The sequence below is a fragment of the Cervus elaphus genome, unplaced genomic scaffold, assembly GCF_910594005.1.
Source record: "Cervus elaphus unplaced genomic scaffold, mCerEla1.1, whole genome shotgun sequence".
In the NCBI taxonomy this organism is placed as follows: domain Eukaryota; kingdom Metazoa; phylum Chordata; class Mammalia; order Artiodactyla; family Cervidae; genus Cervus; species Cervus elaphus.
Window position 1 is genome coordinate 606,192 of NW_025316692.1, and position 23,309 is coordinate 629,500.

The 23,309-nt window shown below is 42.2% G+C and overlaps 1 long non-coding RNA gene and 1 other non-coding gene across 2 annotated transcripts in view; one reads left to right on the top strand and one right to left on the bottom strand.

The window, feature by feature from the left end:
• The window catches only part of LOC122691279, a 29,729-nt gene extending 8,272 nt beyond the window's left edge, over window positions 1–21,457 (bottom strand). The window contains exons 1-2 of the long non-coding RNA XR_006340375.1: window positions 21,361–21,457; window positions 949–951 (exon numbers count right to left, since the gene is read on the bottom strand). This is a non-coding gene — a long non-coding RNA (uncharacterized LOC122691279). The remainder of the gene's footprint in view (window positions 1–948; window positions 952–21,360) is intronic.
• Window positions 16,944–17,015, top strand: TRNAC-GCA. Its single transcript has one exon. It is a non-coding gene; the product is annotated as a tRNA-Cys (tRNA).
• Window positions 21,458–23,309: the final 1,852 nt, after the last annotated feature.

The following is a 23,309-nucleotide window of genomic DNA, read 5'->3' on the forward strand; positions in this document are numbered from 1 at the left end:
GAGGGCCCAACCCCCTCCCCAAGGGGACCTGGGGCCTACTTCGAGAGGAAAGGGCTTTAGAGTGTTATTGAGATTTTCAGTTATTTGGACCAACTTGATGGATTTAAAGCAGACCCAGTGAATATGGGATCTGGGTGGGCTTTTTTATATGGATTTTTTTCTCTAAAGAGGGTTTTAATGTTTATTCATGTTGTAATATGCATGACTCCTGCATTCTTTTTTTCCCCATAGTAATTAAAAATAAATAACATGCCATTTACCATTTAGATATTTGTAAGCATAGAGTGTTGTAGTATGAACTACCTTTACTTCTTTTGCAAACCAGTTTAATAATGTGTACCTTGTGCATGCTTTGGAGAAACTCAGGAAACTGAGTCAGTGACTGAAATGGCCCAAGATAGCACCTTAGATAGCATCTTCATCTAAAAACAGAACCCGGGCTTCCTGGTGGTCCAGTGGCTAAGACTGGACACTCCCAAAGAAGGAGGCCCAAGTTCAATCCCTGATCCAAGAGCTAGATTTCACATGCCGCAATGAAGAGTTTGCATGCTGTAGCTAAATATCTGGCTTGCCTCAATGAAGGTCGACCTGGCGCAGCCAAATAAAAAAAAAAAAAAACCAAAGGAAAGGAAGGGTATGGTTGTTGTACAGATTTACATCTTAGCTTTCCCTACTGATTAAAAAAAAAAAGGAGTTTCACAAGACTGTCATCCTTCTATCTGGTATATACCAAGGATTCCTTTGAAATGAGATTTCTCTTGTAAATGTGACTCACAGAAGAGCCGTCTTGAACTTGGGTTTCAGAGATGATCATGTGTCCTCTTTAAAAAAAAAAAGTTAATTAGGTCCAACTAATTCTCACGCTTAAGAGGTATATTTTGCAGTAGCATTTTCTTCCCTTCACTTTGGATGTATCCCAATTTGCTTACACAGTCATCTACCAAAGACATCCTGATATTTAGCTGTTACAAGTAGAGCTGCTGTTGTGTGATAGTTTTTGTCTGGATACTTTTTCAAAGCTGTTTACTAAGTGCTAAACATGTAGTGTTCAGGTCACTGGTGAGCCTTGTTTAGCTGTGGAAAAATCCAGCTAAGTTTCTCTGGCATGTGGGATCTTCCTGAGTAAGGGATCGAACTTGAGTGTCTTGCATTGTCAGGCAGAGTCTTTACCACCGAGCCACCAGAGAAGCCCCGCCCCCTCCACTTTTTTTTAGTTTACTGGATCTAATAGGTGTGCAGTGCTACTTCACTGTTGTTTTAGTTTGTAATTTCCTAATGATATATGATTTTGAGTATTTTTGATATGCTTATTTACTATCTGTATATTTTCTTTGGCCAGGCATTCAGATTTATACATTTTTAATGAGGTTGTTTGTTCCAGATTTTTTGGTATAGTTGGAGTACAATCCTTTATCAAATATGTATTTTGTAAATGTATTTTTCTGTGGCTTGTGTGTAAGTTTTGTGAATAAGGTTTTTCACAGTTTAAATTCATAATTTTTTAAAGTTCATGTCATAAATTTTATATCCTTTTTTGGATAGACTTTAGTGTTTTGTTTTGTTTTTTTTTTTTTTTTGGTTAAATTTCATAAGCAAAACTGAGGTACTGTAGATACAGTTTTAAGCAAAGCTGAGGTACCATAGATACAGTTTTGCCTTTTGTCCATTGAGAAGTTTGAGTGAGGTTGGTGTAAATTGTAAAATTATGTCTACATTCATTTGATTAGATATGGCTTCCAATTATTTGTATAATTGGTTTTGGAGATATCATGGGAAGTCAGTTTCCCTAAAGGAAACTGGGTGTGTTCCATGAAACATGAACTGTCTTTGTTCCCTGGGAATCACTTTCTGCTTTTTCTGGCTTTGGATTTGACTTGTTTGGATATCTCATACTAGCGGAATCACAGAACGTTTGTCCTTTTTTGGTCTGGTGTATTTCACTTAATATAATGACCCTAAGGTTAATCCAGATTGTAGCATTGTCAGAATTACCATCTTTGAAGGGCTGAATCATATTCCATTGTGTGTATACCACAGTTTGTTTATGGAATTGGCTGTCCGTGGACACTTAGATTGCTTCTGTTTGTTGGCCAGTGTGACTCATGCTATTATGAATATGACTGCAGAAATATGCAATTTTTCAGCCCCTTTTTCCAAACCTTTTGGGTACATAGCATGATTTAGAATTGAAATATATGTTCATTCCATGTGTTAGTTTTGGAGTAATTTCTGTAATGTCTTACACAGTGGCAGAACCATTTAAGACCATTTCATACCATTTCAGTATGGTAGAATACTGTTCAAGCTTTTGAATATACCTTGTGTTGCATATTCATTCACCCACCGATGGACACTTGAATGGGTTCTACCTTTGGGCTATTGTGAATAATGTCGTTATGAATATTTGCGTATCAGTTTGTATTTGAATTATTAACAAATACATAGTACTATATATGAAAGAAACCACAAGGACCTACTGTATAGTTTAGGAAACTGTATTGAATATCTTATGATAACATATAATGGAACAGAATCTCAAAAGGAATATATGAAAAAGACATAATACCATGATAATTATTGTGCCAACACTATGAGTTATCATAACACTAGTCAACATGTATTTATACATGCCACTAAAATATTCACATCTGTAAGTATATTTCACTGCTTGATTATGTAAAAATAGAGAATTCAAACAGAGAATAAATAAACTTCCCATCATTGATCATCATCACTTATGCACTATTACTACCTGTAATACTCATTGTATAAGTGCTGGACTAGGAATTTACATTCGTGTAAACCAAGAGATTGTGAAGGTATAAGGAAGTATAACTTATTTAATTCCTTAATGAAGGATTATAGAACTCTATGTGCATGAAGTGAATGAAAGTCCAATGGTTTAATTGAGCCACATTCTTACTAGAGTGATGAGCTTCCACCCCACCCAATGTTAGCTCACAATTAAATCCTGCAGTCACCTGGCCTCAATGTCTGCTTCCTGCCATCCAGAAAGAAAAGGTGAGGAAGTCCTGACAAAAGCATTGCTATTTTTCTTTTTTTGATTTGTATTTTATTGCAGGGCTTGGCAAAAAGAGGGCCTAACCTGTTTTTAGAGTTCCATCCCAAGGCTTGCTCTGGCATGTTACATATGTTAACAAACTGCTGATTATTTTGAACAAAGGACAATGATCTACACTTCACTATCTGTTGCTTGAGCTGGAATAGTAGGCATCCCTTTAAGTGCAGTCCTTCATGCTGAAGTAGGCATACCTGAAGCAATAGCATAAGAGGAACACATTTATCATGTAGACATCACATCCCATGAATTTGTAATAATTTTTCAGTTATACCCATCATCATTGGAGGAACTGACTTGTCCCAGTAATAACTGGAGTACCCAACATAACAGTTCCTTGACTAAACAATACGCTTACGAGTACTTCTTCCAATGTTCTTTCTCCTACTTTGGTCATGAACAGGAGAAGCGGATGGCAGTGGTTCTTGAAATGTATATTGATTCCTAGGTGGCACAGTAGGTAAATAATCTGCCTACCAGTGCAGGAGATGGAAGTGATGTGGGTTTGATCCCTGGGTCGGGAAGATAACAATTCATATACTCGTTTTATGTGATTAAGTTTTATACTCATGAGTTTTTTTCTTCTGTATACAGAATATATAGTTGGACCATAAAGAAAGCTGAGCGCAGAAGAATGGATGCTTTTGAACTGTGGTGTTGGAGAAGACTCTTGAGAGTCCCTTGGACTGCAAGGAAATCCAACCAGTCTATCCTAAAGGAAATCAGTTCTGGGTGTTCATTGGAAGGACTGATGTTGAAGCTGAAACTCCAATATTTTGGCCACCTAATGTGAAGAGCTGACTCATTTGAAAAGACCCTGATATTGGGAAAGATTGAATGCAGGAGGAGAAGGGGACGACAGAGGATGAGATGGTTGGATGGCATCACCAACTCAATGGACACGAGTTTGGGTAAACTCTGGGAGTTGGTGATGGACAGGGAGGCCTGGCATGCTGCGGTTCATGGGGTCGCAAAGAGTTGGACACGACTGAGCAACTGAACTGAACTGAACAGAAAAACAAATGCTGTTCAAGGACACTGAAAGAACCCTAATGTTGAAAATCAGATCTGTGTTGTGAGCAATGCTTGGAAATCCATGAGTTGAAGCATAGTATTATGCCTATCATCCTTGTAGTTTCCTCAGTGAAATACATTGAGAAAGCTCTTCATTCATGGTATAGATTCATGAAGAAGCTAAATAGCATTACTCCTTTACATTGACAACTGTGAATTTAAATCTCCTGTGAATCATGTGTGACAACCACACATACCAACATGATTTATTAGTATTATATCAATATTTTTAGTCCTATTTCATGGAGAAGGCAATGGAACCCCACTCCAATATTCTTGCCTGGAAAATCCCATGGACAGAGGAGCCTGGTAGGCTGCAGTCCATGGGGTCGCTAAGAGTCGGGCACGACTGAGTCACTTCACTTGCGCTTTTCACTTTCATGCATTGGAGAAGGAAATGGCAACCCACTCCAGTGTTCTTGCATGGAGAATCCCAGGGACAGAAGAGCCTAGTGGGCTGTCTTCTATGGGGTCACACAGAGTCGAACACGACTGAAGCAACTTAGCAGCATTGTATTTCAACTAAAAATATCAATATACAATTGTACATGAAGTCAAGACATAAAATCAGGGCAAATACAAAATATTCCATCCTTTGAGAACGGGAGCGAAAAATCTATTGCTTTGCCTATTGCATTTTTATGTATTAGATCCTTAAGTATTTTATTCACCACACCCAACTGAATGATTCACCAATGTTTCAGAGAGGAAAGGATCATTTCTCTTTAACAATGAGTAGTTCAACTCCTCTCAAAGCAAATATCGGATGGTAATAACTATGAAGGACGAAGTTGATTATTCATATTTATATTACTCATTCATTAGCTTGACAAAGGTACTAGATCTGTTACCACATTTTTAAAAAAATAATATCTGCATGTGACAGTGCAAGTAGCTCAGTCATGCCTGACTCTTTGTGACCCCATGGACTATACAGTCCATGGAATTCTCTAGGCCAGAATACTGGAGTGAGTAGCCTATCCCTTCCCCAGGGGATCTTCCTGACCCAGGAATCAAACCAGGGTCTCCTGCATTGCAGTCAGGTTCTTTACCAACTGAGCTATTAGGGCTTCCCTGGTGGTTCAGTTGGTAAAGAATATCTGCATAACTGTCTATAAATTTGGAATTAGCAATCTGTCTGTGAGCAGGACTGGTCATAAGCAGCTTCTGTGATAAAACAGAAGCATGACTGTCTGACTGTCCTCTACAAGGATCTTTCACTATTCTTGTGCTAGTGAACATGGAAAGTATTAGGTTCGGTTTCTAAGTGAGAATTACAGTGAGAAACCAATGGCTAATATCACAGCTGGCCATTTAAGTACTTAATGGGAGAAGCAATCCTAGCCCTACCAAGTAGTAACCATCATGAAATTAGGTATTGTCATTGTAGCCTTGTTCCTTGAATTTGTAGTGTTATTGGCTGTGTTATTCAAGAATATGCCTTCACCCTGTCAATAACACATATTTCATAACACATAGCGATGCACTCAACCGATGTGCATCCTACAGTAAATCCCAGCCCTGATGTCTTTTAGGAGCCTCTCCGGCCATTGTCACAATTTTGTGTGAGACCGTGAAAGCTCAGTGTTTTTATTATGCTTGTGCTTATGATGGGAGGTCTGAGAAGGCACTTCTGAAGGTTTATTCCTACCAGTTGTTATCATTTTTATAGAGTCTTTAAGGTTTAATCACTGAGGTGTTGCTTCTACACTTGTACTAGGCTGAGTAGCAACATGCCCTTTCTCCCTAAGTGCAGTAGAAGTCATTCCCACTTCCCAACATGCCTGTCTTCTGTCCTCTGAAGTATGTATTGCTTGAGCTCACCATAGCCTGGTAGATGGAAATCGTCAGGATATTCTAGAAAGTGTTTTTATTGCAGTCTCTTCAGGAGGTTACAACAGCTGCAAACCTCAGGATTATACAAAGCACTTTTTACAACCTCAGATGAAGGAGAAGTCAACACTCGTGACAGCCACAGGCTTCCATGGCCTGTACATGATCGTGGGCTTTGCTTTCATAGTCATCCTGTTTCTTATACGAACTAAGATGTCACTGTATTTTTATTAATCATCATTTTATCTTTGATGTTTTTTAGATATATTATGGATTTTCCTATATATCTTCACTTATTAATGAGGGTCTTATGTTAGTAGTAGTTACTAAGACTGACTTCCAGTCAGTTAGCTGTGGTAGAATAGGAAAAAGAATGACCAACTGTATATTTTTAACATTATGTATTAATATATTATTAGTTTTATTTGCAGTCATCCAAGTCTAACTTTCTGAAATAAACACTCAGAAAAATCATGTCCTTTTGAATGTTCATTTGACTGTATAGGAGCATGGCAATGTTATTAAATTGTTTAGTTTCCATTATGTTTCTCCTTTTTGATGTAGATATCGGCCTTTGGTTCTATCACAAGCATTGCAAGTAAAAAAAAAATTAATTAGAGCTGCAGTGGTAGTTTTACTGTTAGCACTAAGTATAGCATAATGTGAACACAGAAGAGGTTAGAGTAGACCAAATATGAAAGTTAGTTTAAAAGAAAATATACAATGTTGAATGATTACAGTAGGATTAAATTTATAGATATGAAGTTCCTTTAGTATTATTCTATCCTTTCAGTTTCTTTTGCAGGGGTGTTAGTGTACAGATTCCAGTACCATGGCTAGAGTGAATAATGCTATCATTATTCATGAGAGCAACTCTACTAATTCTTAATGCTCATGTCACTCAAGGTATTTTAATACCTATTATGTTATTAGTGTTTGTAGTTTGTGAAGTCACATAAGTTGTATTCATTCAAGCAATAGTATCAAACAGCTATGGCATCAATTATAGATGTGAATAGATATAGAATGTGAATCTTTTTCACTGTGACGTTATTATTTAAGGTATTCTATTAATACCAGTAAAAAAGCTGTACAGAAATAATATAATGTTTATTAAGAAAACAAGATTTACTAATTCATTTTATTATTCTATTTCTTTTAAACTGATTTAATGACAACAGGCTTAATTTTTCATTAATTTGTATGACCATCAGCAGTTTGACCAAGTTGAAGAACATGGCTTGTTCGTAGTCTTCCTCATCAGCTCACTCCATCTACTAGCTTTAAAATTATTTAGTACAGAACTCAAACACTGTTTAGGTGTTAATCCAGTGTTTTGTTTGATTATCGTGCAGGATCATTTTAAAAGTAAAAGTACCATGGAATGTTTTCATACCTATTGAGGATTTACTTCATTTATTTTGGTCATACTTGTTTAATTTTCTGTCTTACAGTCTTGTTCATAGATCAAAGCTATTAAATATTGAAAATGACACTTGAAATGGTCATCTTTATTTTTCATCTGTTTTTAAATTCCTTGTGAGGTTATTCATTGGTAGTTTATAAAACTGAATGGATTGTGTGTAGCCATACTTTCTTATTGTCATTCTGTGAATTTGAAAAATGTCTGAAGTTGTTTATGCCTTAAACATTAATACAGATGATGTCCAATATTTATCTGAATAGACTTGCTTTCAATTTGTAGTTTCCTATGCGTATGTCTTTCTTTATGGATTTGGGTAGAGCTTGTATTGGAACACTGAAAAATCTGTTAGAGCAACCATATTGACCTTTTTTCTGATGGTCATAATTAAGATTTTCATTGTCAATGGTGAGTATGACATTTGTACTGTCATCTTGTGTTGGGAGCCGCTGGGATGCACCCAGTCCATGACAAGGTCATGGGACGAGAGAGGAACCTGCAAGGCAGCTCTTCCTTACATGGGGCTGCCCCGGGGGCCCAATATGTCCCCTCTGGAGCCACTGGGACGAGAAAGGAACCTGCAAGGCAGCTCTTCCCCTCGAGGTTTTCCCAGGGGCCCAGCATGTCTCTGTCTTCCTTCTGTCTTACTGTTGCTGGGCTTTCTATTAATTTTTGGAAATGATAATATATAGTAATAAGGCCTCGCTGGAAAAGTCCAAGCCTTTTTGGAAATGTTTAAGATTGCTCTGGCTCAGGACACGACCATAAACATCAAGTCATAAAAGAAAAGGCCACGGGTATAGTTTGGCTGCTTGCCTAAAAGATTATGATGTTCTAGAATAGAAAAGAGTAGAGGTATTTAGATTTAGAAGTAGATATACTGCTTTAGTTTACTTGCTCCTTGGTTGAAAGGGTTTTCACTATTGCTATTTCCTTGCTGTTATTTGTTCGTTGCTTCCCTTTCTTTAAACAACATGGGATATTATGGGTATTTTTGTAAAATTAGAAAATGGGGTATATAGGATTTTAATAGAAGATTTATATTAACCAGCTTTACTGCCATTATCTTACTATTAATAGAGGTGTTTTGCTGCTTTAGAGGTGTTTTTGCTGTTTAATAATTAATCGTTGTAAATTGAGATTTTGTGGTTTCAGGTAAAGAAAAATATCAGGTTTTTCTCATGGTACTATTTTCAGAAATGTCAAACATGTTACTGTAACCCTTCCCATGTATTGTTTTATTGTCTAAAGAATTTACACTATACCTGAGATTTGTAAAACATTGTTTTTGTTAGAGTGAAAATGTTAGGCCATTGAGGCAAGAAGACTATGTACGGGACATTTAAGTATAAACCCTGTAATCAGAAACGTTCTAGATGAATGCTTAGGGGAAAAACATGTGGAAAAAAAATATTGATGGAAGCACAAACCAATATCTGATGTAATATGTGGTGACTTAAGGTGGAGGTAACATTCATTCTATAAAAACTGAGTTATCCTAAAAATAAAAAAAAAAAAGCTACCTCTTCTACACAATGTCTGTGTGTGTGTGTGTCTGTCTTCTTCCTCGCTGACGCCACTCATCCCTTGGGTATTCCTGGTCCTGCTGGGGCTGGACCTCGGCAATTTTGCTCAATGCTTTGAATCCTAGTGGAAAAACATGCTGTTAATCCTACTTTTGTGAGGATTGAAACCATCGTAAAAACTGGAATTTGTTTAAACATTTTTGGTTTAAATATATCTTGTGTATATAATTATCCAGATTACTGTTGGGTATTAGATTGCTATGTTACAATATGTATGACATACATGAGTTCCACTGTTATTGATAGGATATGTGGTGGAGAGGTATTTGGTGGTGCAAGTGATTTAAATGATGTGTTCACCGTGTTTATATTCCTGTTATGCGGTTAATGGGTCTTGGATTCACATTTGAAATATGACTCCCTTGTCTTTTGTGATGCATGAGAAGTGCTGAAATTGAAGATGATGCAGGTTAAGTCTAGGGTTGAGGGTGTGAGTAGGGTGGGGGGGAGGGTGTGGGTTAGGTTAAGGGTGTGGATTAGGGTGTGGGTTACATTGTGGCTTAGGGGTTAGAAGTTAGGGGTGTGGGTGAGGGTGAGGGCTGAGGGGTGAAGGTGTCAGGTTAGGGTTGGGGTGATGTGTTAGGGTTAGGGTGTCAGGTTAGGGTTAGGGGGTTGGGTTAGTGTTAGGTTCTGGGATAGGGTTATGGTGTTGGTTAGGGTTAGAGTGTCGTGTTGGGGTTAGGGTTAGGGCAAGGGCGAGGGCAGTTTCGCCTGGGACCTTATGGAGGGGCCTCACAGTCAAAGGTAAAGGCAGAGTCACATTCACAAGTCTGCTCCATCCCCTTTGCTCTATAGTAGAGCTCTAGTAAGCCTAGGCCTGTTAGAAAAACTCTTGGCTCCTGTGGGGACACACCCTGTGTGTGAATCTGCATACCGGACCTAGGGGCCACAGGGCGCCTGTTTCCTTCTGGGAGAGGGGACCCTGAAGCGGTGTTGCCTGGCAACAGCTTGAAAATCCATTAAATTGCACTTTACATACCTCTGACAAAGCTAGTTTTGCTCCACCTTTTCGCCATTTGGAAGCAAGCCCTCCATACCCTCTTCCCAAGTAGGCAATGGGCCTACTTTGAGTAGAAAGGCCCCTTGAGGAGCTGAGCCCAGGAAGGCACCCAGTCATGTCAAACACACTCCAGCTGCTTACTTCCTCATGGGCAGTATCACTATCAGCTAGGAATGTCTTTGCAAGGATTGCAAAGGGAAGGAGAGATACATGGCCCTGCCTCTGAAACTTCAGTCCTCTGAGCAGAACTGGAATTCAATTGTATCAGCGAAACTGTGCCTTCCAAAGAGGCTTGCAAACACACGCCGGGTGGCTGCCTCTTCTTCCCGGAAGAAGGCTCCCTTTCCCTGCAGCCTGCGAACTCCCTGTCCCAGCCTCCTGTAAAAGCGCTTCTTGGAGTTCCTTCTTGGAGTTCCTTTCTTAGTGGCAGTTATCCCTGAACTTGGGGCCATAGGGAGTAGCCCCACACTCACAGGGAAAGGCAGACCCACCTCCACACATCTCTTCTGCCCCCTTTGCTTTGTAGGACAACTCTAGTGAGCCTAGGTCTGTCAGAAAATTCTTGACTTTGACGGGAACACACCCTGTGGTGTGAACCTGCATACCCGACCTAGGGGCCACAGAGCACCTGTTTTGCTCGAGTGGGCCTTGAAGCAGTACAGCCTAGCGAGAGCTTGAAAATCCATCCAATTGCTCCTTTCTTACCTCTGACAGCTAGCTTTGCTCCACCCTTTGGCAGTGTGGAGGGAAGAGGGCCCAACCCCCTCCCCAAGCGGACATGGGGCCTACTTTGAAAGGAAAGGCCCCTTGAGGAGCTGAGCCCATCAAGGCACCCAGTCATGTCAAACATACTCCCACTGCTTGCTTCTTCATGGGCAGTACCACTATCAGCTTGGAATGTCTTTGCAAGGATCGCAAAGGGAAGGGGAGATACATGACCCTGCCTCTGGAATTTCAGTCCTCTGAGCAGACCTGAGAGCTCTAGGGGGCCTAGGACTGTCAGGAAAATTCTTGGCTCCTACGGGGACACACCCCGTATGTGAACCTGCATACCGGACCTCGGGGCCACAGTGTGCCTGCTTCTCTTGGTGTGCCTGAAGCAGTGCAGCCTAGCAACAGCTGTTGAGCCTAGGTCTGTCTGGAACATTCTTGGGTCCTGCGGGGAAAACACCCTGTGCACACCCCTGGATACCGGGCCTAGGGGCCAAAATTCTCACATGTCTCCTGGGGAGCCCTAACACAGTGTGACCTAGCAACTGCTTGAAAATCCATCCCATTGCTGTTTTCCTCCTTCTGATACAGCTAGCATTGCTCCTTGCTTTGGGATATCTCAAGCAAGGGGCAAGTCCATAACTGCTCGCCTGGGGCCCAATGGATGTGCAAGGTGCCCTCGACCAGGTGACCCCAGCATGGCACCTGGCCCCCTCAGACACACTCCCGCAGCCTTCTTCCTCATGGGCAGCACCTCTCTGACCCAGGAATGTGTTTGCAAGGCTCGGAATGTGCAGGGAGACACACGGCCCTGACTCTGGAATTGAGGTCCTCGGGGTAGGCCTGCAGGTCTGACATCTGAGAAGCAAAACACTTGCTGCAAACAGAGGCCTGAAAACACACTCTCTGTGTATGCCTTTCCTTCCTCCAAGGAAGATAGCTTTTCCAGTCTCCTGCGTGCTGAGTGTCACACAGCTGGAATGCACTTGCGTGGAGGTCATGATTCAGTGGCAATGGCCCCTGAGGTCCTGTGCCCAGGTAGGGCTCCCACACTCACAGGCAAATCAAAGCAACTTCCAAAAGAGTCAGCTCTTCGCATCTAGTGGCCAAAGTATTGGAGTTTCAGGTTCAATATTAGTCTTTCCAATGTATATTCAGACTTGATTTCCTTTAGGATGGAGTGGTTGGGTCTTCTTATAGTCTAAGCGACCTTCAAGCATCTTCTTCAGCACCACAGTGCAAAAGCATCATATCTTTGGCTGTCAACTTTCTTTATAGTCCATCTTTCACATCCATACATGACATGGAAAAACCTTAGCCTTGACTAGACGGATCTTTGTTGGCAAAGCAACGTCTCAGCTTTTTAATATGCTGTCTAGCTTGGTTATCACTTTCCTTCCAAGTCGTAAGCATCTTTTAATTTCATGGCTGCAGTCACCATCTGCAATGATTTCCGAGCCCCGAAAAATAAAGTCTGCCACTGTTTCCACTGTTTTCCCATCTATTTGACGAGAAGTGATGAGACTGGATGCAATGATCTTAGTTTTCTGAATGCTGAGCGTTAAGCTAACTTTTTCATTCTCCTCTTTCTCTTTCATCAAGAGACTCTTTAGTTCTTCACTTTCTGCCATCAGGGTGGTGTCATCTGCATATCTGAGGTTATTGATATTTCTCCCAGCAATCTTGATTCCAGTTTGTGCTTCATCCAGCCCAGCATTTCTCACAATGCACTCTGCATATAAGTTAAATAAGCAGGGTGCCAATATACAGCCTTGACATATTCCTTTTCCTATTTAGAACCAGTCTGTTGGTCCAGGTCCAGTTCTGTTTCTTCCTGACCTGCATATAGGTCTTTCAAGAGGCAGGTCAGGTGGTCTGGTATTCCCATCTCTTCCAGAATTTTCCCCAGTTTATTGTGATACATGCAGTCAAAGGCTTTGGCATAATCAATAAAGCAGAAATAAGTGTTTTTCTGGAACTCTCTTGCTTTTTCAATGATCCAGTGGATGTTGGCAATTTGATCTCTGGTTCCTCTGCCTTTTCTAAATCCATCTTGAACATTTGGAATTTCACAGCTGACGTTTTGCTGAAGCCTGGCTTGGAGAATTTTGAGCATTACTTTACTAGCCTGTGAGATGAGTCCAGTTGTGTGACAGTCTGAACATTCTTTGTCATTGCCTTTCTTTGAGACTGGAATGAAAACTGACCTAACAACCTAGATGTTTTCAATTGCATATGCTAAAAGAACTGCCTTTGCAGTTTCCAAGGAAAAAAGTTTCATTTTAACCAATTTTTTCTGAAGTCCAAGGAATATCATGGCCATCCTCCATCAAAAAGTCATCTTTCTTTTATGTAATCATAGTTTCATGCCTAAATTATAGACCAACTCATGCTCAAATTGGCTCTGATATCAGGGGCAGATCAGCTAGCTGATAAAAAGCTTGGATTGCCCCTCTGGAGGAAAGTGAGACCTTGGTCCCATGAGAAGAATCTGAGGGCTTAAGGGAATTTGCAGGAGTGGGGAAAGCTTGGTCCATCCTACATGTACCATAATCTTAAATAATGCTTATTTACTTTACAGAAGTAAAAACAGATGATAAAAACAAATATAAATCACTGAAAGGTAAATAAATTCATCATCTGTGATTGAAAGCTGCATTCTAAGAAAAATTTGTTCTCTTAACCTAGTAAGGAGACTAAATTCCAGTCTGGTACCAGCTTACCAGATAACAAACAAAAACCGTTGTTTATGGGTGAGCTTAGGAAAGTCTTTTCCATGTATCTTGAAGTAGCAGTATTTTTGCAAATGCATCAGTGTGAAACCATGGAAGGCATGTTTAAAACCTGATTAGATAGAAATTGACAAAGTAAATCTGGTCACTGCTGTGACTTGAAACACTTTAATATGATAACTAGAATTATAACTGACAGCATTTTACCAGGACATATCAGATTTTCATGGATGTCACATAGTTTCTAGGATATCTACATTAGTAACTGAAGGAGTCTTTGGGCTTAGGAAAGAAAACAACAGTCTCAAAGGCCCTTGCTTGTATCATTTAACTTCAGAGAAAACAAAATCGAACTTTAGGTCCCACCCTGAGGCTCCAGGCCAGTTGTATCTATCTGGAACTTATCACCCCCTGCCCAGGGGACTTATCACCCCCTGACCAACTACAAATGCTATCTCTCTCTCCTTCTTTTCTGCCTCAGCACAAACTATACCTTACAGTAACATCCACCATATAACTTGGGAAGATTCATCACTCCTTCTGACAGCACTTCCCATGTAGTTTAACATGCCAAACGAACTCAGGTTGTTTAATATCTCTCTTTGGGAGGTCTCAGGGGCCCTCTGAAGCATCCCAAAGTTAGCTAGAAGTCAGTTATTTAGGAAGGTTTGTTCATAAATATCGAAAGGGTTTATAACAGTCAGGTAGGCTGTGAAACAATATTTATCCACTTAGCCAAAGTTAACAAAAGATTTCAAAGGTAAATCTAGGACAGATCATTTAAGAGGTAAAGAAACTTAAAATCCACTAGCAAAGGCAGTTCAACATCTCAAGAAACCTTGTACTAGGCACAAACTCTTTTCTGGGGGTCCACTTTCCATAAAACCTCCTTATCCCATTCTGTACCCATTCCTTTGCTTCTCCCATCCTGAAACTGCCACCTGTAAGTCAGAACTACTTCTTTTTCCTTCATAAAATGCGGTTTCATTCCTTGTACCTTCTTTAATAACAAGTCATACATTTTTCCTTAAGCAACAAAGAACTGACTTTCATATTGGCATTTTACAGATTGGTGAACTGATTGGTATCAGTGATACTATCTAAAAAAAAAATTGCTTTCTTACACTGCACATCTCAGCATGGCACCAGACACTATTCATGGATAGTCAAAATCTCTTTAGAGTTTCTGTGTAAGAGGAAGGTCCTATCAAGTAGTGAATGTTTCAGAACCTTAATTTATGAAATGACCTAGCTATTCAATACACTGTCATCACTTGTTTTTAGCACAACCATAGAAATTCAGGTAACCAAAATCTGGAGAAACTATTGTAAGTTCAGTTCAGTTCAGTTGCGTCTGACTCTTTGCGACCCCATGGACTGCAGGCTGCCAGGCTTCCCTGTCCATCACCAACTCCCGGGGCTTGCTCAACCTCATGTCCATCGAGTCAGTGATGATATCCAACCATCTTATCCTCTGTTGTCCCCTTCTCCTCTGCCTTCAATCGAGACTACTATAGACAGATATTTTAAAGTATAATTATTTGTAATAGTTTATCTAAAAGCTCATATCTCATTTACATTTTTTAGGAGTTTTTTTGTTTGTTTGTTTTTAGAGGAACTTTCTTTGTTGACCAGTTTGTGAGAGATATAACAATATAGCAATATTTAACTTATAATAAACCTAGGCACTATGAAAAGTTTATGCTTAATGTTAATGACTCTTAGACATGTCTATATTAGAGTAGTGAAAAAAATAAAATACTAGATATTTAATATTGACTATTTCCCAATTCACATGAATGCAAAATTCATTTAGGTCAATTTTTTTCTTGTATTTAGAGCTATTTGACTTGTGAGGGCTTCCTTTTCTTTAGATTATTTAAATAAGAACTCACTTACAACTTCAGCAATATTATCAAAAAACAGAAGACTCACACTGAGACATACATAAATCCACACAGAGATCTTCTAGTTTTCCACATAAGATTTAAAATATCTCTTTGACTTCCCTTTATTTGGGGGGGAGGGGGGTGTTGAAGTTCTCATTTGCCCAAGGCTGAGGTCTCAGGCAAAGTGGGCATTGTTTTCTAAGAAAATGGTTAACTTCAAGCTTTGCCCTAGGCAGGCCTTTTTAACAAGCTATGTTTTTAATTGCATATGCAAAAGAACCAGCTTTACAGTTTCCAAGATAATTTTTTTTTATTTTAACCAGTTTTCTCTGGTTCTATAGAATATCATGGCCATCCCAGGTCAGGTCATCTTTCCTTTCTGTAGTCATAGTTTTATCCCTGAATTATAGACAGATCAGCTGACAAGTTTTCCGTAGTTGAACTTGCGGAAGGATCATTAATGTGGTCGGTTCTGAGAGCGGCGCGGTGGTCTCTCCTCGCCCTGCTTGGCTCCTGAGCCTCTCCTCCACCCCAGCGGCGCCGGATGGGAAGGTAAGGGAGGGAAAGACGTCTGGAAGGCGCCGCGCGCCGGGCGGGCGGTCGGGTCCGGTGGCATTTCCGGTGGTAGGGGAAGAGGGGCCGCGGGAGAAGGTGGGGGGCGGCGTGCAGAGTGCGGGTCTGGTGGGAAAGACGGCTCTCCTCCGCCTTCCCGCCCGCCCCTCCATCCTCGGCCGGGCGCCCCGCCACCCTTGCCCCGTGCCCGGTGGCGGCGTCTCCGGTGTCCCTCTTCCGCCCGACCTCCCCGCCAAGTTCCCTCGAGGTTGGGTCCGAGGGTTGGGGTGGGGTGGGGGGGGGTGGGGAGGGTGGTGGGAGGTGCTCAGCGCGCCCCCACCCCACCGCAGGCGCCTTGCCCGCGGCGCCGGCCATGGCTGCCTTCCCCCCAGCCGCAGACCGCACAGTGCGGATCCTCCGGTCGCGTCTTGCGGGCTGTGCGGCGTGACGGCTGGCGGCTCCCCATCGCTGAGCCGCTTGCCTGCCCGACGCGTTCCGCCGCTGGCCCTGGACCTGTTTGCCTCAGCCGGTCGTCGTCCGCTGCTCTGGGCCTGCCGCGCGGTCGCCAGACGCCTCCTCACGCCCTCCGAGCCTCCGGGCTTGCTCCCGGCCACCCCTCCCCACGCCTCGCGCGGCTGTCTTGTCTCTCGCCCTCTCACCTCTGTCGTGTCCCTGCCCGCTTGGCGCCACGCTTCCCGTCCTCTCTGCCCTTGGTGGTGGAGGGAGGAGGGTGCCTGGGCCGCGGGCGCGGGTAGGGGGCCCCGGTGGTTGAGGGGAGAGGACGGGGTCCTGGGGGGGGCGGCCCTACCGGTGTAGGAGGTGGTGGGGGAGGGCTCTGCCCGTTTCGGGGGGTATGTGGGGGTGGTCTTTTGGCGTCGGCGGGGACCTCCGGGCGGCGGTCGACCAGCGCACTGGGGGCCCCCATGCGTCACGGGCCCGGCAGGGTCGAGGCCCGCGGGCGGGGACGCGGCGGCGGTGGTGGTGGTCGAAATCCGGCGGGTGGCCCGCAGGGCGTGCCTTGCGCCTCGCCCGCCTCCCCCTTTCCAGGTACCTAGCGAGGGGCTTCCCTGGTGGCTCAGATGGGAAAGCGTCTGCCTGCAGTGCGGGAGACCCAGGTTCGATCCCTGGCTTGGGAAGATCCCCTGGAGTAGGACTTGGCAATCCACTCCAGTATTTTTGCCTGTGAAATGCCATGGACAGAGGAACTTTGTGGGCTACAGTCCATGGGGGTCACAAAGAGTTGGACACGACTGAGCGACTGAGCAGGAGCACAGGATAAAGGTTGTTTTCAATGCTGAATTAGTCCCTCTAGAATGTGTGCTTCCTCGGACTTCATGGGCAGTTCAGGGGTTAAGACTCCATGCTTCCAATGCAGAGGGCGGGGCGCAGGTTTCGTCCTTGGTTGGGGAGCTAGGATCCAAAAGGTAAAAAATAAATAAATAAATAAATAAATAAAAGGAAGAATGTGTGCTTCCTAACATGTTTTTGTTAGTCTGCTGGACAAGTGGATGTTTGGGGCAGGTGGTACCTTGCTGAAAGCTGAGTGCTCTTCTGGCAAGGCCATCCAGATACAGATAGAAAATGGTAGAGCCGGTATTTGAACCTAGGAAACTGAATTCCAAAATCTCTTTTCTTAAGAGATTTCGTTGTGCTGTATTGAGGATATTTGTACTTTTTTGTGTTGCTACAAGTGTCACTGAAGTTTGTAACTGGAAATGAGATGCAATCTAGTGGACCACAGTCAGCACAGTACGTGTATGATGCTTAGACCATTTAGGATAGAGGATGAAAGTCAAATATCTACACCCCCCCTCAGGGAGGAAGACTGCTCAGGTATGGTCATAGTGAGTCACGAGGGCTGTCATGAGCTGGAGAATATATACCTGCTTGTTGATGTGCTCAAGGGATCAACCATGTACAAACATGTCAGGGTTTTTGCCAACAGGCGCCAGAAATCTAGATTTTAATGTGAAGTGTCCACTTTCAAACAACGCCATGATGTTAATGACCTTGCTCTGTCCGTTAATGGTTAGATAGAATTCCAATATAATACAGGCTAGGTATCCCTTCAGGAATGCATCCACCCCCCACCCCCCCACCCCCAACACTCTGAGCTTAAAACAATTAAAGCTAACTTTTAGCTCATGCTACTTACTTGGTCAGTGTGGGTCAGCAGGGGTCTCTGCCCTTTCCTGTCTCAGAGACCCAGTCTGAGGGAGGCTTTATTTGCACAGACATTTTGCATAATAAGTACAGTGGCCAGGAGGGGAATGTGTGGCTTACACGCTGACCCTTGAAGCGTCTAACAGAAGTGACAGAGACACTTAGATGCATATTTCGCCGGCCAAAGATAGTCAGTGATCACACTTCCTTTCCAAGGGAGTGGGGAAGTGCAGTCCTCCATGGGCTGGATACTTATGAATATTCCTAATGGCTACCACAGCTCCATCTACTCTGATTTTTCCAGGCAGAAATGTTGGAAGTTTTTGTAATGTAGAATTCAATTTTCAGAGATCTCTAAGAGAAGTTGACTCAAAAAATGATTTGTTTCTTGAAGGATTCAATTTGACTGATCTGGAAAATTCACACTTTGCTCCATCTGGAGTAAAGTCCCTTACTTAAACACTGACGTCTATGAACAGATTAGGAAATCATAGGCTGGATCTATGAAATAATCCTTCACAGAAGTGACGATTTACATATCAGTGTTTATTCCCCAAAGCACTGCTCATATAGCTTCACTTTTCATTTATATTATCTCCTATCTTGTGTAACTTGTCTCATCAACTGCACTGCAAAATAGGAATCCCATCTGATTAATTTAGACTCTGTTATGCCTGGCTCCACAGACATTGGCTATGTGGATGTTAATTAATTGTATTGGTGTTTATCAATTAGTGATTTTTAAATCATCACAGCTAGCAATCTTGACTTCAGGAGAAGTCAGCGAACTTGAAAATACGTCTGGCAATTCTTAAAAAGTTGCTCATCATTGATTATGATGAGATCTGAGGGCCAATATTCACTAGTCCCTCAATTTCAAGGGCAGTTTAGGCTTATCCCCTATGAATCACAAGGCGATCAGATATTTTCAGATATTATTTTTCTGTGATGTTTTCACATTTTTTGTTTGTTGGTTTGTTTGTTTGTTTTGGACTGCAAGATTTGGATGAATTGTAAATTTAAAAATTAAGAAAGAAATGTCAGTGCTCAGGAAGCTATTTGATTGCCCAAGATCCTGCAAGGCTCTCAACACCCTTTACTTAAAACAAGCCCATCCTCGCTCCTAAACCCACAGCCTTCCTGGATGACCAGATAAAGAGCGATCGTCATTCTCATGAAATGCCAAGTGCTCAGGGACTTGCACGTATGAGGGCCCAGGAACAGTATTTCTACAGTTTAATGGTGGAATTACTCCCCTTGGAGAAAGTTGCTTGAGCACAAGTTACTCATTGATTGAATCTCAACCACGCAAGTATGGTTCCAGGCTTTGCTGTCAGTTCCTTAGACTAGAAGCCTGCCGTCATTCTTTGCCTCTTGCTCATATTTCCCCTGTCTGTAATGAACTACTGAGCTGTGAAGTCATATCCACTAAAATCTTTCTCCGTTGCAGCTCCTTCTCTCCATCCCCACTGCCATCCTTGTTCAGGTCCTGAGATCGTATACCAGGACACCTACAACAGCCTTCTGATTTGCTCCCCACTCGATCTCCTCAAAAACGCCCTCTAACCCAAAGTAGTCTGGCTAAGGCACAAGCCGTAAAGCATCTTTTCGGAGAGGGCAATGCCAACCCACTCCAGTACTCTTGCCTGGAAAATCCCATGGAGAGACTAGCCTGGTAGGTTGCAGTCCATGGGGTCGCTAAGAGTCGGACACGACTGACCAACTTCACTTTCACTTTTCACCTTCCTGCAGTGGAGAAGGAAATGGCAACCCACTCCAGTCTTCTTGCCTGGAGAATCCCAGGGATGGGGGAGCCAGGTGGGCTGCCACCTGTGGGGTCGCACAGAGTCAGACATGACTGAAGTGACTTAGCAGCAGCAGTAGCAAGCATCTTTTAATTTCATGCCTGCAGTCACCATCTGCAGTGATTTCCGAGCCCCCCCAAAATAAAGTCTGCCACTGTTTCCACTGCTTGCCCATCTATTTGCCATGAAGTGATGAGGCCAGATACAATGATCTTCGTTTTCTGAATGTTGAGCTTTAAGGTAGCTTTTACACTCTCCGCTTTCCCTCTCGTCAAGAGGCTCTATAGTTCTTCTTCCCTTTCTGCCATAAGGGTGGTGTCATCTGCCTATCTGACGTTATTGATATTTCTCCTGGCAGTTTTGATTCCAGCTTGTGCTTCATCCAGCCCGGCATTTCTCATGATGTACTCTGCATATAAGTTAAATAAGCAAGGTGACAATATGCAGCCTTGACAAACTCCTTTTCCTGTTTGGAACCAGTCTGTTGTTCCAGGTCCAGTTCTGTTTCTTCCTGAGCTGCATACAGGTTTCTCAAGAGGCAGGTCAGGTGGGCTGGTATTCCCATCTCTTTCAGAATTTTCCCCAGTTTATTGTGATACCTACAGTCAAAGGCTTTGGCACAGTCAATAAAGCAGAAATAGGTGTTTCTCTGGTACTCTCTTGCTTTTTCCTTGATCCAGTGGATGTTGGCAATTTGATCTCTGGTTCCCCTGCCTTTTCTAAATCCAGCTTGAACATCTGGAAGCTCACAGCACATGTATTGTTGAAGCCTGGCTTGGAGAATTTTGAGCATTACTTTACTAGTGTGTGAGATGAGTGCAACTGTGCAGCAGTTTGAACATTCTTTGTCATTGCCTTTCTTTGGGACTGGAATGAAAACTGACCTAACGACCTAGACGTTTTCAATTGCATATGCTAAAAGAACCAGCTTTGCAGTTTCCAAGGGGGGGGGGGAGAAAAGTTTCATTTTAACCAATTTTCTCTGAAGTCCAAGGACTATCATGGCCATCCTGCATCAAAAAGTCATCTTTCCTTTAGGTAGTCATAGTTTCATGCCTAAATTATAGACCAAACAGTGCTCAAATTGACTGTGATATCAGGGGCAAATCAGCTGATAAAAAAGCTTGGATTGTCCTTCTGGAGGGAAGTGAGACCTTGGTCCCATCAGAAGAATAGGAGGGGTTAAGAGAATTTGTAGGAGTGGGGAAAGCTTGGTCCATCCTACATGTACCATAATCTTAAACAATGGTTATTTACTTTACCGAAGTAAAAAAAAAAAAATTATAAAAACAAAGATAAATCACTGAAAGGTAAAGAAATTAATAATCTGTGATTGAAAGCTGCATTCTAAGAAAAGGGTGTTCTCTTAACCTAGAGAGGAGACTAAATTCCAATCTGGTACCAGCTTACCAGATAACAAACAAACAAAAAAATTGTTTATGGGTAAGCTTAGAAAAGTCTTTTCCATATATCTTGAGGTAGCAGTATTTTTGCAAAGGCATCAGTGTGAAACCACGTGGATTGAAAACAAACTCTATGGTAGAATTTCACATGCATTTACTAGATTCTAGCCACGTTGTTCCTGCTCTCTGCACTGTCCTTACTCTCTGTAATGCTTTTTAAGAGTCTTTCTGGTTTGAATGAAACCAAAGTCTGCTCTGAACCTTTTTGTTTGTAAATGTCTGACTTTGCATCCATTTACATTCAGGCATTTTTTTTAAAACTATGTATATTTTAAAGGATGTGAAAATATGTGTGATGATCACATTGCCCAGCAGCTTAAGATGATAGAGGAGAGGGCGGGGCAGAACTCTCAGGGGATATTTTTTTTTTTTTTGCTCCTCGCATTTTTCACACCTTTTCATGCTCCTCGAATTTTTCACACCTTTTCATGCTCCTCGTGTTTTTCTTGTTTTTTTTTTTTTGCTCCTCGCATTTTTCACATCTTTTCATGCTCCTCGCATTTTTCACACCTTTTCATGCTCCTCGCATTTTTCACACCTTTTCATGTTCCTCGCATTTTTCACACCTTTTCATGCTCATCGCATTTTTCACATCTTTTCATGCTATTCGCATTTTTCACACCTTTTCATGCTCCTCGCATTTTTCACACCTTTTCATGCTACTCGTGTTTTTCTTGTTTTTTTTTTTTTTTGCTTCTCGCATTTTTCACACCTTTTCATGCTCCTCGTGTTTTTCTTTTTTTTTTTTTTTGCTCCTCGCATTTTTCACACCTTTTCATGCTCCTCGTATTTTTCACACCTTTTCATGCTCCTCGCATTTTTCACACCTTTTCATGCTCTTCGTATATTGCACACCTTTTCATACTACTCGTATTTTTCTGTTTTTTTTTTTTTTTTCTTGCTCCTCGTACTCTTCTCCGCTTTTCCTTCACCTCGGGTTTTTCACACTTTTCTTGCTCCTCGTATTGCCACACTTTTGATCCTCCTCTTATTTTCCCCCCTTGTCTGCTCCTCGTATTTTTCTTTTTCTTTTTTTTTTTTTCACTCCTCGTATTCTTCTCCCCTTTTTCTTCACCTCGGGTTTTTCACACTTTTCTTGCTCCTCGTATTGCCACACTTTTGATCCTCCTCTTATTTTCCCCCCTTGTCTGCTCCTCGTATTTTTCTTTTTCTTTTTTTTTCTCGCTCCTCGTATTCTTCTCCCCTTTTTCTTCGCCTGCGGTTTTTCACACTTTTCTTGCTCCTCGTATTGCCACACTTTTGATCCTCCTCTTATTTTCCCCCCTTGTCTGCTCCTCGTATTTTTCTTTTTCTTTTTTTTTTTTGCTCCTCGTATTCTTCTCCCATTTTTCTTCGCCTCGGGTTTTTCACACTTTTCTTGCTCCTCGTATTGCCACACTTTTGATCCTCCGCTTATTTTCCCCCCTTGTCTGCTCCTCGTATTTTTCTTTTTCTTTTTTTTTTTTTGCTCCTCGTATTCTTCTCCCATTTTTCTTCGCCTCGGGTTTTTCACACTTTTCTTGCTCCTCGTATTGCCACACTTTTCATCCTCCTCTTATTTTCCCCCCTTGTCTGCTCCTCGTATTTTTTTTTTCTTTTTTTTTCTTGCTCCTCGTATTCTTCTCCCCTGTCTCTTCACCTCGGGTTTTTCACACTTCTCGTGCTCCTCGTAGTGCCACACATTTGATCCTCCTCTGATTTTCCCCCTTTGTCTGCTCCTCGTTTTTGTCTTTTGCTTTTTTTTTCCTGCTCCTTGTATTCTTCTCCCCCGTTTCTTCACCTTGGGTTTTTGACACTGCTCTTGCTCCTCGTAGTGGCATACTGATGATCCTCCTCTGATTTTCCCCCCTTGTCTGCTCCTCGTTTTTGTCTTTTGCTTTTTTTTTCTTGCCCCTCATATTCTTGTCCCCTGTTTCTTTGCCTCGGGTTTTTCACACTGCTCTTGTTCCTCGTAGTGGCATACTGTTGCTCCTCCTCTGATTTTCACCCCTTGTCTGCT